Here is a 13,657-nt window from a genome sequence, read left to right as displayed (position 1 = left end):
TCGTTTATCGCGGTTAATCGGTTGTAGACCCTACCGTGATAAATGAAATTCCGCGAAGTAGGATTCCTTATTTGTAAATCAAATATTTTCGTAGTTAGAGCATAGAGGACATGAAAAAACACCCTTTAGTCACCATTACACTCGTATTACCCAATTTATTAAACGAAAAAGGGAAAATATAGTAAAACATTTTGACGTTACAATTATCATTTATTATATTATTTATGGCATCTAGTTTACAGTATTACATATTTCACATACAGTATTATTATACATAGTTCTTACAAATACTGTAATCAATAGCCTATGAAATGACTAAGGGATGTACTCTACAGGTGGGTCGCCGTCTTCTTCCTCTGAAGGAGCGGGTGTAGGCAGTGGGTGCTGTTACGCAAAAACCGCGATAGAGTGAAGCCGCGGAAGTTGAAGCGCGAAGTGGTGAGGGTTCACTGTATTTGTTAAAAGTTTTTGCTTTTTGTTTTAAGATCTATTGTTCTCTAAGACTGTCTTTCAGTGACATCAATGTGTTTAAGCAACATTATTAAACATTGAAGTGTGGAATTTTGCATAGGTGGTAAAAGCATCTGCTAAATGGTAGGAAGTCTTCCTTGAAACTCTTCAAATCTTTCCTTGGCCAAAATTATTTACAAAAGAGGAGTAATAAATCCCTTTTGTTAGTATCATTGATAATCTATCAGGGGAGAAAAAAGGTTTTATTTGGAAAGGATAATTTCACTATATCTTCTGAATTAATAATAAAGTATACTGCAACAATTTAAATATGTTTTAGTCTAAACAAACCACTGATACTGGCTTTCAACTCTGAGTATTAGAATACGCTAAAATGCTTTTAGAAGGTGTATGTATCTGGACCCATTGGGAATATCCAATCTTAAAGTGCAATATCCAATCTTAACAAATTTAGATTCTCTAAAATAGTTTGAGAGTTTTGCTTGTTTGCTTGAGACAAAGCTGTATGTCACAAAAGAGTCCAAATCCAGGAGGGCTCTCCTTTCCTTTCTTTTACAGCCGCTCGGACCAAGGGTTAGATCTGATGGGCGAGGCAACCCGAGGCTTTTTAAGACTGTGGCACTTCTCTAGCTCTTAGAACTTTGAACTTTATTTAATTATGTTTTAATGATTTTATTTATATCAATCTCCCTTTGGTTCTGGAATATAACACAAAAAATCATATTCCATGGACTTGCACAGCCCATTTCATCAAATCAAATCAGTCAACAGTGACTCTTCCGTCCATGTGGTTCTTTCCTTTCTTCCCTCATCCCCCTACTGCCAGAGTGTTTTGTCTTTCTCTGTCCAGGGGTTCCCAGACCCGCCCTCATCCTGCCTGTACACTGGCCTCATTGTAGCTTATAAAGTCTTATCTTTTAATGTAAACATCTTTTTAAATTTCCTTTATAATAACGGTGTCATAAAATACCATTACAAGATTCATTTAGCTTTGTTAAACATAATGTTCTATATTTTTATCTATGTTTTAATGTGTTTGACAAAGTTATCATTATTTTTTAAGGATGCATAATATTCCATTATATGAATGTACCACTGTTTGTTTTTTCATGCCTCTATAGCTAGAGTTTTTTTATTGTTTCCATCTTTTAGCTATAATAGATATCACTGCAATAAACATAAAGGTACATTTGTTTTGTTTTCTTATTTCTTTAGCTTACATACCAAATAGAGATTGAAGGATTATAAGGTAGTATTTATGTTTGCATTTGTCTGTGGAAGCACCATCATTTCCATAGTGATTGTACAGTTCTACAATCTCACAAGCAATATATGAACCTTCCAATCTCTCCATATCTCTTTCAGCATTTATATTTTCTGTTTTGAATTTTGCTGAAAGTGTCTCTGTGATGTATGTTACTGCTGTTTTAATTTGTATTTCTCTTATTTTAATGAACAGGAACATTCCTTCACATCTTGTTCGCCTCCTGGATGTAATTTTTAGTAAACTGAATACTCATGTCTTGTGTCCATATTTTGAGTTAGTTATTTATATATTTCTTATTAAAGTATTATAGTATTCTATAGGCTTTTGAGATTAGCCCTTTACCTGACATACCATTGCTTAATATTTTTCCCAATCTGAGGTTTATCTTTTAACTCTTTTCATGAAACCATTTGATGTGGATACATGTCCTATTTCTAGAGTCACAGTCTTCTACTTTTTCTTCTATAGTCTGGGTACTTCTCATTATGTTCAGTAGCACATTTATACTTTCTATTAGCGTGTTTAAGATTTGCTACTACTTTTTTCATTGATGGTCTTTCCGATTCTATGGTTTGTACTCAGGTCTTTAATGCACCTTGACTTCATTTTTGTGCATATTGTGAGAGATGGGTCTTGCTCATCCTTTTGCAGGTAGAGATGCACTTCTTCTAGCAGCATTTATTGAAAAGGCTCTCTCCCACTTTTAAGAGGTGCTGGTCCTTTATCAGAGACCCAGTGTCTGTAGGTAATTGGTCTTATTTTGGGGTTCTCAGTTCTAATCCATTGGTCTTCATGTCGATCACTGCATCACTACCAAGTTACTTTGTTTCCCACGGCTATATAAAAAGTCTTAAAAACTGGTGTAACAGACTTCCTACTTTGTTTTAGTTTTTAATAGCATTCTCTTTTCCTGGAGTTCTTCCCTATCAATATAAAGTTGGTTATTAAATTTTCCATTTCTTTAAAAAAAATGCACTGGGATTTGGATCAGAATTGCATGGAATTTAGGATGATGCTTCTCTTAGTTCTGAGGAGGATACTCATGGACCAAGCTCCCGAATACTTATTGTGTCCGCTTCAATCCACCTCTCTCTCTATTCTGTCAGCAAACTACCTCTCTCTGCCTTTCCAAATTTATCTGGGAGACTGACCAGGGCTCCTCCTCCTCCCTGTCTCCATGGAACTTTGCGCTGGCCATTCATGGTCAGAAGAATTGCTGTAAAATACTCAAGATGGCTTCAGACTTTCTCAAGGTTTAAAATCGCACTGCAGCTGTCGATACTGGCTGAACAAAGGCTTTTGGTTTCAGGCAAAACGGATGAGCCTCCAGAGAAGTAGAGCTCTGAGAAGAGTGGTGGGTGTCAGGAAAGGGTAAAAGGTAAAAGAAGAATGTGGGAAGGAGACGTCTGGCCGACGTCTTCTGGAAATCAGCCTTGGACTGGTGCGAAGATGAATCCTTCTTCTCCCTCCTGAAGCAGGGAGGTCAAATGTAACCTCACTGCTGGTTCCTCAAGTGGCTAACAGAACAAGGGAGGATGTATAATTTAATATCAAGAAAGGTGTGCATCAGCATTATATCTTTTAGCATGTTTATTCAATCTGCATGTTGAATAAACGTGAGAAGGATCACAGTGTAAAGAAAAAATAGGCATCAGGATTGAAGGAATGCTCATTAACCTGTGATATCTAGATGACTCATCCTCGCTTGTTTAAATTGCAGAGGATGGATGAAGATGAAATATTACAGTTTTCAGTATCTATTACAACTCAATGTTAAGAAAACAAAAACCTTCACAACTGAACCAACAGAAAGCATTATGATAGATGGCGAAAAGACGGATTTGTCCAAGATTTCATTTTACTTGGATCTACAACCAAGGCTTAGGGAGGGATGGAGGCAGCAGTCAAGAAATCCAATGACATATTACATTGAGAAAACCTGCTTCAAAAGACCTCTTTAAGGTGTTAAAAAAGGGACCAGGCTTCAAACACCAAAGGCGGGGAGAAAAGTCATATCCTTGTCAATGAGGGTGGCGCGTGATGGAGACCCAATGCCCATCTCTAGACAACCGGATATACCTTGCAGAGGGGTAGTGGGGAGATGAGTCACTTAGGGTAGAAGTATAGCAATAATGAAACCCACAACCTTCCTCTAGTTCTTAAACGCTTCCTCCCCCCAACTACCAGGACCCCAATTTTGCCTTGCAGACCTGGTTAGACCAGATGATGCACAGCGGTACAGATGGGAATTGGAAACGCAGGGAATCTAGGACAGAAGAACCTCTCAGGACCAGGGGTGACAGTGGCAGTACCAGGAGGGAAGGGGGATGTAGTAAGGGGGGATGGATCACAGGGAGCCACGTATGGCCTCATCTCTGGGGGACGGGCAGCAGCGGGGTGGGTGAAGGGAGATGCTGGACAGTGTAATATAGGATACAATAATAATTTATAAATTATTAAGGGTGCATGGGGGAAAGGGGAGGAGAAAGGGAAGGGGAGGGGGGGGGGAAGGAAAATGAGCAGATTCCGGGAACCCAAGAGGCAAGCGAATTTTGGGAATGATGAGGGCAACAAATGTATAGATGTGCTTTACACAATTGATCTATGTATTGTGATGAATTGTATGAGCCCAAATAAATTGATTTAAAAAAAATTAAGACTGAATACTGAGAACTAAGGTAGATTTGGCCAAAGCCAGGGTATATTCAATCCACTCATGTACATGCAAAAGTTGGACAATAGTAAGTAGAATTGATGCATTTGAATTATGGTGTTGGGAAGAGTATCAAAAGTACTGTGGACTAACAGAAGACTAAACAAACGTTTAGGAGAAAGTATAGCTATAATATTCCTTAGAAGGAAAGATGGCCAGACTTTGTCTCACATACTTTGGACATGCTATCAATCCAGAGCAGTCTTGCTAAAGTGGAGGGTCCCTGAAAAACAGGAAGAGCCTCAACCAATAGACTGACCCAGTGGCTACAACAAGAGACATAAGTAGAACAATTGTGATGAGGGCTCGGGACTGGATAATGTTTTGTTCTGCTGTAATGGGGTCACTGTGGGTTAAAGCAGACTTTATGGCTCCTAACAGCAATCCAAGCATTAGTGGGGCACTCCTTTATACTCTCAAGAGAGCTGCTATTGGATGGTAGCAAAAGGCATAGTCTGAATCCGGAGCCACTTTGGCCTCAAGAATTATGACCAGATGATTACAATGATATGATACCTATGATTACATGAAAGCCAACTGAAATAAAATACATCTGACATCTACTAGGAGAATGTGATTGTTGAACAGGGCACAACTTGACTGTGAAAGTTTTGCATTGAACTATTGCTTTAAGCGAGAATGAAGGAACAAGAATCAATGCACTTTCCTTTCTAATTCACTATATCTGGATTTTACTTTGATTTCATTTCTGCAATGAAATAGTAATTCAGTTCTAATTGTGAACATGAAGAAGTGAATGACTAGAGAATATGACTATGATAGATAATGTTCATTTTACCCAGTTTTCTGTTCTCCTATATTTACTTTAGTGATAGATGCTCCCCCTCCTTTTGACACTTTATTTTAGTTAGCAATTATATTTTTCCAATCTCTGCAATAGCCAAATCTATCCATGCAACTAAATTTATACCAACAGGATTTAGACAAAGGTATTATATTTGAGATCCAGGTCAGACCCTATAAATAGAAATCACTTGTCATTCCAGCTCATCTCATAGTAATAAGGACAAAACCTAGGACTTTCGATGATCTTGTGAAGGGCATATCTTTCTACATATCCTGCTTGACCTGCCTATGTAGAGAGAACTTGCTATGTGAGGGAAAACACTTTTATCTTTCCTAAACCTTAATGATTTCAGCACATTGGTCTCTTCAAAATGAAATCCAGAATCATTTCTGAACCACTTACTGTAGATAAGAAAATGTACTGCTCTAACAAGCCATGATTTTACCATTTGCCTGTGCAATTGGAATAGGAAGTCAACTCTACCCCCAAGTACTTGGGAAAAGAATGAATAATTTAGCAGAGAGAAATCAAGGTATATTTAACAAAATTATACAGATATAATGTTCTGGGGAGACAAAGGGAAAAAACCACACATTTATCTACTATTTATTCTAAGAGACCATTTCAAACTCTTTGTAGTGTGTCTCAGGTAAGAGCATGAAAGCACTGTTTTCCCTAGGAGCTGTGCTCCTTTGAACCAGCGAAATGATCTGAGGTCTGTCCATTCAGAAGTTAGGCTGATACACAATTTTTGACCAATTGTTAAAAAACAAATTCTGTATAAATAAGGATACTGACATAGCCGAAGGAAACAAAATATGTCCTAAGCATAGGTTTATATCCTCTCTCCTGGGGAGCTTGTGAAACCCACAACCTTCCTCCAGTTCTTAAAACTTCCTCCCCCCAACTATCATGATCCCAATTCTACCTTGCAAACCTGGTTAGACCAGAGGATGTACAGCAGTACAGATGGGAACTGGAAACACGGGGAATCTAGGACAGATGAACCTCTCAGGACCAGTGGTGACAGTGGCGATACTGGGAGGAAAGGGGGGGTAGAAAGAAGGAATCTATCACAAGGATCTACCTATAACCTCCTCTCTGGAGGCTGGACAACAGAAGGGTGTGTGAAGGGAGACGCCGGGCAGTGTAAGATAAGATATAATAATAATTTATAAATTATTAAGGGTTCATGAGGGAGTAGGGAGTGGGGAGGGAGGGAGATGGGAAAAAAAGAAAATGAGCTAATTCCAGGAACCCAAGAGGAAAGTGAATTTTGAGAATGATGAGGGCAACAAATGTATAAGTGTGCGTTACACAATTGATGTATGTATTGTGATGAATTGTATGAGCCCCAATAAAATGATTTTTTTTAAAAAGAAAGAAAGAAAAGGAGAGGCTAAGCTCAACCCCTAATCTTCTAAGTGGGTGGATCTAGGAACATGCATCTTTATTATTCATTTTTAGTGATTATAATATACAATTCACAAGAACCAGACCTCGGCAACAATGCCCCGGATAAACATGAATCTGGCAATGTGAGCCAAAGTCAAGAGTCAAGGAGAAGGAAAGGTCTTTGGGGCAGAGAATCCATCATTAGGCACTGGCTAAAATGAAAAAAGAAAAAAAAAAGGTAAATAAGCCATGGAAACAGATTTGTGTGAAAAAGTTTCTAGGCAGGGTGAAAGGTTATAGCTATGAGCAGAAGCCATATTGACTGAAAGTGTCAGTGATACAGAACTCTAAAGCGAAGATCCACAAACTCTGGGTATTGATATCTTCAGAAATTGTTAAATTCCAAAAGAAGTTCCATTTCCATTATCTTGAAGTTAAACTATGATTCCTGCATTTTCATTAGCTTACAGCTATATTCTTTTATGCCTGTATGATTATTTTCTTATATTTTTAAATCTCTACCCCCCTAATTTATTGAGGGACAATTTTATTATTTGTCATTAATAAATGTATTTAATGATAGCTCCCCAAAGATGATCACATCCTACTCCCTTGAACTTATGAATGTCACCTTTAAATGCCAACAGCAATTTTTCAAGTTATGATGATGACATTATCGAGATGATATTACCATGGCATTTCTGGTGGGTCTACAGTAATCACGTGTCATTAAAGAAGTAGTAAAGTGAACAGAGTTAGTCGTAAGAGATATGGTGATAGAGGCAAACAGTTGGAGTAATGGGAAGAATAGACCAAGAACCAACAAAGACAGGTGTCCTCTCAGAAGCCCAACCAAGCTCACTGCCATCAAGTCTATGCCAACCTAGTCTATGCCAACCTAGCATGACCCTATAAAACAAGGTAAGACTGCTCCTGTGCATTTCTGAAACGGCAACTCTTTACCAGAGTGGAGAGCCCTGTCTTTCTCCTGTGTAGTGGCTGGTGGTTTCAAATTGCTGACCTTATGGTTAGCAGGCCAGCGAGTAACCAGCCGGCCACCAGAGTTCCCACAGGCTTCTAGAAGCTGAAAAAGGGAAGAAAAGAAATTACTTCTCCCAGCCTCCAGAAGGAAGAAGTCCTAATGGCACCTGGATTCCAGAGAGTTCAATTAATATTGTTGCCCTCCTGAAAGGGAAGGGAATAATTTGGTAGGCTTTTATCTCTCTCGCTCTCTCTCTCTTTTTTATTTTTTTTGGTAATTTTCAAGCAGCAACAGTAAACTAATAAAGCAATTCAATAAGTACCAGTTTCAAGGCAATCACAATCTGCAGATAATGCTCCGTCATTGGAGAGCTATTTGCTTATTTCTTTGTTTTTGTCAAGAACCTGCTGCAAGGGAATAAGGGGAAAACGACTTTCTGGTTACTAAAAAAGAAGTCAGACTTAGGTCCATCCATCTCCCTGGGGTGTAAGCTTCGGCAGATCACTTCAGTTCTTTTTATATTTAAACTGAGAAAAATTAAAATTGCCTTACAAAACTTGGGGATGATATGTTTACAGCTGTGTGTCCTTAGCAGAAGAACAGGTAAGGCATTTTATTTTACTTTAATCAGTATATCTAATTTGCACATCGTGTTGTTGCTTTGTACTCTTGAGTTGGTTCCAACTCATAGCTGTCCTCTGTATGACACATGAAACTCCATTCAGACCTAAGCAATCCTCACAATCGTTGCTGTATTTGAACCCACTGCTGCAGCTACTGGATCACCCCATCCGGTTGATAGTATCCTCTTCTACACTGACTCACTACTTTAGCAAGTGTTATGTCCTGCTGAACACATGTTCAAAATGTTTGAGTCAAAATTGTCAACCTTATTTCTAAGGAGCATTTTGGGGTTGTAGTCCTGCCAACAGAGATTGGTTCATTCTTTTGGAAGTTCAAAATATATTCAACATTCTTGATCAGTATGATAATTCAAATGCACCAATTCTTCATCAGTCTTCCTTATTAATTGTCCGGTTTTCACATACGTAAGAGGCATTTGAAAATACCATCATTTGGGCCAGGAACATGTAAATCATCAAAGTGATATAAATAGATCTTTCACAGAAAATCTGCCCAATGCAACATGTTGTTTGAATTTTCCAGCAGCTGCTTCTATGGGCATTGATTCAAGTAAACTGAAATCATTGACAATTTCAATCTTCTCTGTTTATCCTTATGTTGTTTACTGGTCTAGTTGTGAGAAGTTTGGTTTATGTTGAGATAAAATACCCAAGCCCCCCTGTCATTGAGTAGATTATTGTCAAAGCGACCCTATAAGTCTTTTTAAGGTAGACAAATTATTTTTCCCCCACAGTGGTCTAGTAGACATTACTTATGTATATATCTTTACCACTTTTAGGAAATCATACTTGAAAAAGCATACCAGTTATCTTATCATTGAAAGTCATTTATCTCCAATTGTTGCCTTGCTTGTGTGCTGCATTCTGTAGAAATATTAAATGATAAAACTACTTAGTAGTCTTAAAAATGCTGGATTCTCTCAAGATTCAGATTTGCTGCTGAGTTGCCTTTTCCTCCTAACATCATTTTCAGACTTTATAGCATATTGCAAATAAAAGTATTTTGAAATATTTTTAATTAGTATTTTCAAAGTAATTAAATCAAAATGAAGACACGGCACAAAACTATTTATAAATGTTTGACTTTGGATTTGGAATTCTTTGATTTTGAATTTGGAATTACTTATCTCATCCACTGAAATAATAATTTTGCTTCTTTCAAAGGATGTATGACAAATGAGAAATCAAGCAACAAATGACGTTTTATTCTAAAGTCTAATGGTTTGCAAAAAATGGTCTTTATATTATATTACAGCTGCTTTTCAACTTAATTTTCTCTTGATTAGAGTAATTTGCTTCAACATGATAAAACCACCTTTGGAAGTGAAAATCAATTTGTACTGTAGATTCAGAATTTGTCATTGACTATATAGTCTTCTTTATTTTAATTTTCTAAACAAATACATAGACTTTACATTTTATTAAATGAATTTTCACTAACACAGTCTTAAGAAAAAGGCAATTTGAATTTGTTCCTCTATCTTATCTTACTGGTTATCATTTTAATATTACAAATACTATATTTTGTTAATTGTTTATGTTGTAAATATTTCTTTTGTAAGAATTAATACCAGACAAGTCTTAAAGGTTGGAGATTGAAGATGTTCCCACGCACAGTTCTTCTGAGATGTTAGTTACCCTGCTCCATTTCCCCCTCACGTTTCCCTTGCATTTATTCCCTCATACCCCTGGGCTCTACAACTCTCTGCAGTGTCCTCCAGAGACTCACGAAACACATGCTGATAAATAGCCATTCAGTCCAAAATCCAAAGGTCATGAAGAGGCAAGCCAAAAGCAAAGTCCAGAGACAGAAAACAAAATTGTCCAAAAACCACAGCAGGTCTTCTTGCTTCTACCAAAGCTCAGTCAAAGCATACAGATTTAGCTTTCCAGGCAAGGCAATGTGTACATGAACGAGCATTTATAGACCCCAAAAGAAGGTGTCTTAAGTCACACACCCTCCACTAAGGTAAAATCAGAGATGCCCCAAAGAAAGAGAAGGTATTGCTTGGTTCACACCCTGCACTAAAGAAGGATCTTAAAGATGCTCCCAGGGAACAAAAGATGTGACTCAGCCCACACCCGCCACCAATGTCAGGTTTTTGTTTTGTTTTTTTAAACCTTTTATTAGGGGCTCATACAACTGGTTATCGCAATCCATACACACATCAACTGTGTAAAGCGCATTTGTACATCATTCTCAAAACATTTTCTCTCCACTTAAACCCCCGACATTAGGTCCTCATTTTTCCCCTCCCTCCCCGCTCCCCCTTCCCTCATGAGCCCTTGATAGCTTATAAATTGGTATTTTGTCATATCTTGCCCTATCCGACGGCTCCCTTCACCCACTTTTTGGTTGTCTGTCCCCCAGGGAGGAGGTCACATATAGTTCCTTGTAATCGGTTCCCTCTTTCCTACCCACTCTCCCTTTACCCTCCCTGTTTCACCACTCACACCACTGGTCCTGCAGGGCTCATCCGCCCTGGATTCCCTGTATTTTCAGTTCCTATCTGTACCAGTGTACACCACTCCACTCCTGTCCGTCCATCAGCATAGGAGAGAACGGCCTCAAAAATGGGACCTTGGCCACAGGTATAAAGAGCCCAGAACTATAATCTATTGTATAAAGAACCATGGCCATAAGGGTCATATTCACTGACCATAATTCAATTTCCATTTCACAATTAACTGAACATTTCCTTGTATCATGAGTCCATAAATCTTGTTCTTGTCATTAGGAGATTTATATAAAATTATTTGAAGACACATGCTTCAACCCTCTAAAGATTTGTGTTCATATGTGTTTTAGACAGTTGTCTTCCCATATACGAAGGCATTATTAACTCACTTTCTAAAAAAAAAACAAACCAGAAATAATATGGCAAACATTTTTTCTATTAGGAGCAATCCCCTCTCTACTCAATGGAAGAGACATTTTCTTGCTGCTGAGAGAATCTATAACTCTAGTCATCTGTAACTCTGTTATTCATTTTGCCCTTTAAGGCTTATAAAATTAAGTTTCTGTTAATACTTAGTGTACTTTTTCCTCTTCCATTTTTCCAAGGCCTATTAATTCTTATCAGTCTCTAGTAAAGGACATTTGGATCAACTTGAAATTTTAAGAAAATCATATATTTTCCCACACAATTTACATCAGAACCAGGATGAGTGTGAGCCAAGCCTCTGCATTACATGGAGGTAAACTGCTGCCCCAGGGACACTGAGGGTCCAGGTTACCAAGTACATTAACTCATTTACATATAATATGTGTATACCGTAATAAATTTTATGTTGAATAAGCTTATACATTTATTCACATCATGGACTTTGAGAACTATAATTTAGTTGAACAATAAAGGTTTCAGTAAGAAATATAGGAAATTGTAGCTACATAAGAGGAATATATCCCCGAGAAGGGGTCTCCTCTCCAAGGCAGCCTGCACTCCGAGGGTTCCAGCAGCAGCGCTAACACCCAGACGACTTCGTGATGATCGACTTCAAACCCGCTTTTTCAAAAGACGACATTCTCCCTACGGACCTGGGGACCTTCTATGGTGAATTTCAGAACCCCCCTCAGCTGAGCAGCCTTTCCATAGACACTGGGGCTCAGTCCATGGCTGAGGATTTGGACTCGACACCAGAGAAGCTGGCAGTGCATGAGAGGAGCGTCCGAGACAGTTTGATGCCTTCTTAGAAACCCTGCAGTTAGCGTTGGTGCCCTGAACACCCTCAGCATCCCCCGTTTTGTGGCCCCAGGGAACAGAGTGGCTGCCTCTTCAGCTGCTGCCGCTCCCAGCTGGTGCATAGGGACAGAGTCCTGCTCCTGCCAGTCCTAGAGAGACTCCCTGGCAGCAGCCAAGGCCAGTCATCACCCCCGCTGGCCTTAAGGTGGAAAAAACCCTGTAGCAAAGGGCACCAGCAGCCAGCCTCCTGTCTCTCCCCTGCCGAGAGCACCAACCACTGGACTTTCCTGCGGGTGACCCAGAGCCTGGCGAGGAGGCAGAAGGAGGAAGGAGATAGCGAAGGGGAAGGAGGGAGGGGCCTTGTAGTCCCTGGGCATTGACCCCTCTTCCAGTCCTCTCCACCCCCAGGCCTGCCCGCCCACCCCGGCATGCTCAGCCAGCCCGCCCCTGTCGCAGGGAATGCCGCCCAGCCTCCTCGTCGTCCTGGCGCCTGCCTGGGCCCAGCTCCCGACCCCCACAGTGAAAGCCCACTGCCCTAGAATGCTGACCCTGTGGGCCACCACAGAGGCCCTTTACCCCCTCCCCCTCCCCCTTGCTGCTCTTTGGTTGTAGAAACTAAATATTTGTTACTTTTCAAGAAGTCAGCTCTTTTTCTAGAGAAACCTGTTTGAGGTTAGCAGTTGTCCCTTGGGGAAGGCAGAGGGTCTCTCCCTGGAGCTGGACTTCCTCTCGCTGCCCCCAGGGGAGAGCAGCTCCAGGGGCCGCTGCACCTGAACTGACAGTGAGCCAGCTGTACCTTGGACGCCTCGTTTTCCTGTGGCGCCTCTCTTCTTCACCGCTTCTGGCAGCTCCGTCGTCTCAGGGACTCCGTGTGGAGATGGCTCTGCTGCTTGGGGCGCTAGCCGAGCCCGGGGCCTCCGCTGTGGACCTTCCTGTCCTGCAGGGCCTGGCCGGCCGCCCTCTAGCCCCAGGCTCCTCACACTGCCCTGGGCCCATTGGTTGGATTGGTTCCTGTTGAGAAACCAAAGCTGGGCCCCTGAGGAATACTTCAGCTGTTGTTACTTGATAATGTCAACAAGGGCCTAGCCTTGGCCACCTGCCATCTGTCCCCCTCACAGCCTAACTGGAGCCCTGGGCCTGTCTCCTCCCTCCGGCCTGCCCCTGTTCTTGGGCAGCAACTGCCCTTCCATGGCACAGGTGGCTCTCTCTCAACTGCTTGTTAGGAACCTGCACGTGACATGTGATGCTGCTCCCACCTGTGGGGCTGACCTCCAGGTCAGTAGGGCGGAGCCAGGCCCAGCACAGGCGCTCTGCTGCCGCAAAGAAACACCCCAGCTACGCTGTCCGACTGTCCTAGGGCCAGGGCTTCCTGCTAGACCAGCCCACATTCACCCGACAAGTTACTGATGGCCCCCGCTCTCAGAGCTCTTGCATGGAAAGGCCTGTGCAGGCAACAGCCCTCTGACAGGAGCCCAGGGAAGCAGCGTCCTGACCCCAGCTGAGTCTGGAACGGGCACAGACCAGCTCCTGCAGCAGCTGGGCCAGACACCTGTCCCAGGTGGTAGCACTCCTTCCCCAGCCCACCCTGTTTGGAAATACTGAGCTCCCATTTAAAATGTATGCAAAGAGATTTCCAATAAACTGTTTTACTTCAGAAAAAACAAAAAGAGGAATATATAAAGTACATATCATGG

At 40.9% G+C, this 13,657-nt stretch overlaps 1 long non-coding RNA gene across 1 annotated transcript in view; it reads right to left on the bottom strand.

Moving 5' to 3' along the window:
- LOC123522486 overlaps nt 1-13,074 on the bottom strand; it is a 95,414-nt gene extending 82,340 nt beyond the window's left edge. Inside the window, exon 1 of the long non-coding RNA XR_006680747.1 lies at nt 12,760-13,074. This is a non-coding gene — a long non-coding RNA (uncharacterized LOC123522486). The remainder of the gene's footprint in view (nt 1-12,759) is intronic.
- Nucleotides 13,075-13,657: the final 583 nt, after the last annotated feature.

Source organism: Echinops telfairi, unplaced genomic scaffold (genome assembly GCF_000313985.2).
Source record: "Echinops telfairi isolate 266 unplaced genomic scaffold, ASM31398v2 ScPeMD7_3;HRSCAF=10, whole genome shotgun sequence".
In the NCBI taxonomy this organism is placed as follows: domain Eukaryota; kingdom Metazoa; phylum Chordata; class Mammalia; order Afrosoricida; family Tenrecidae; genus Echinops; species Echinops telfairi.
This window is presented reverse-complemented; position numbering and strand designations above follow the sequence as displayed.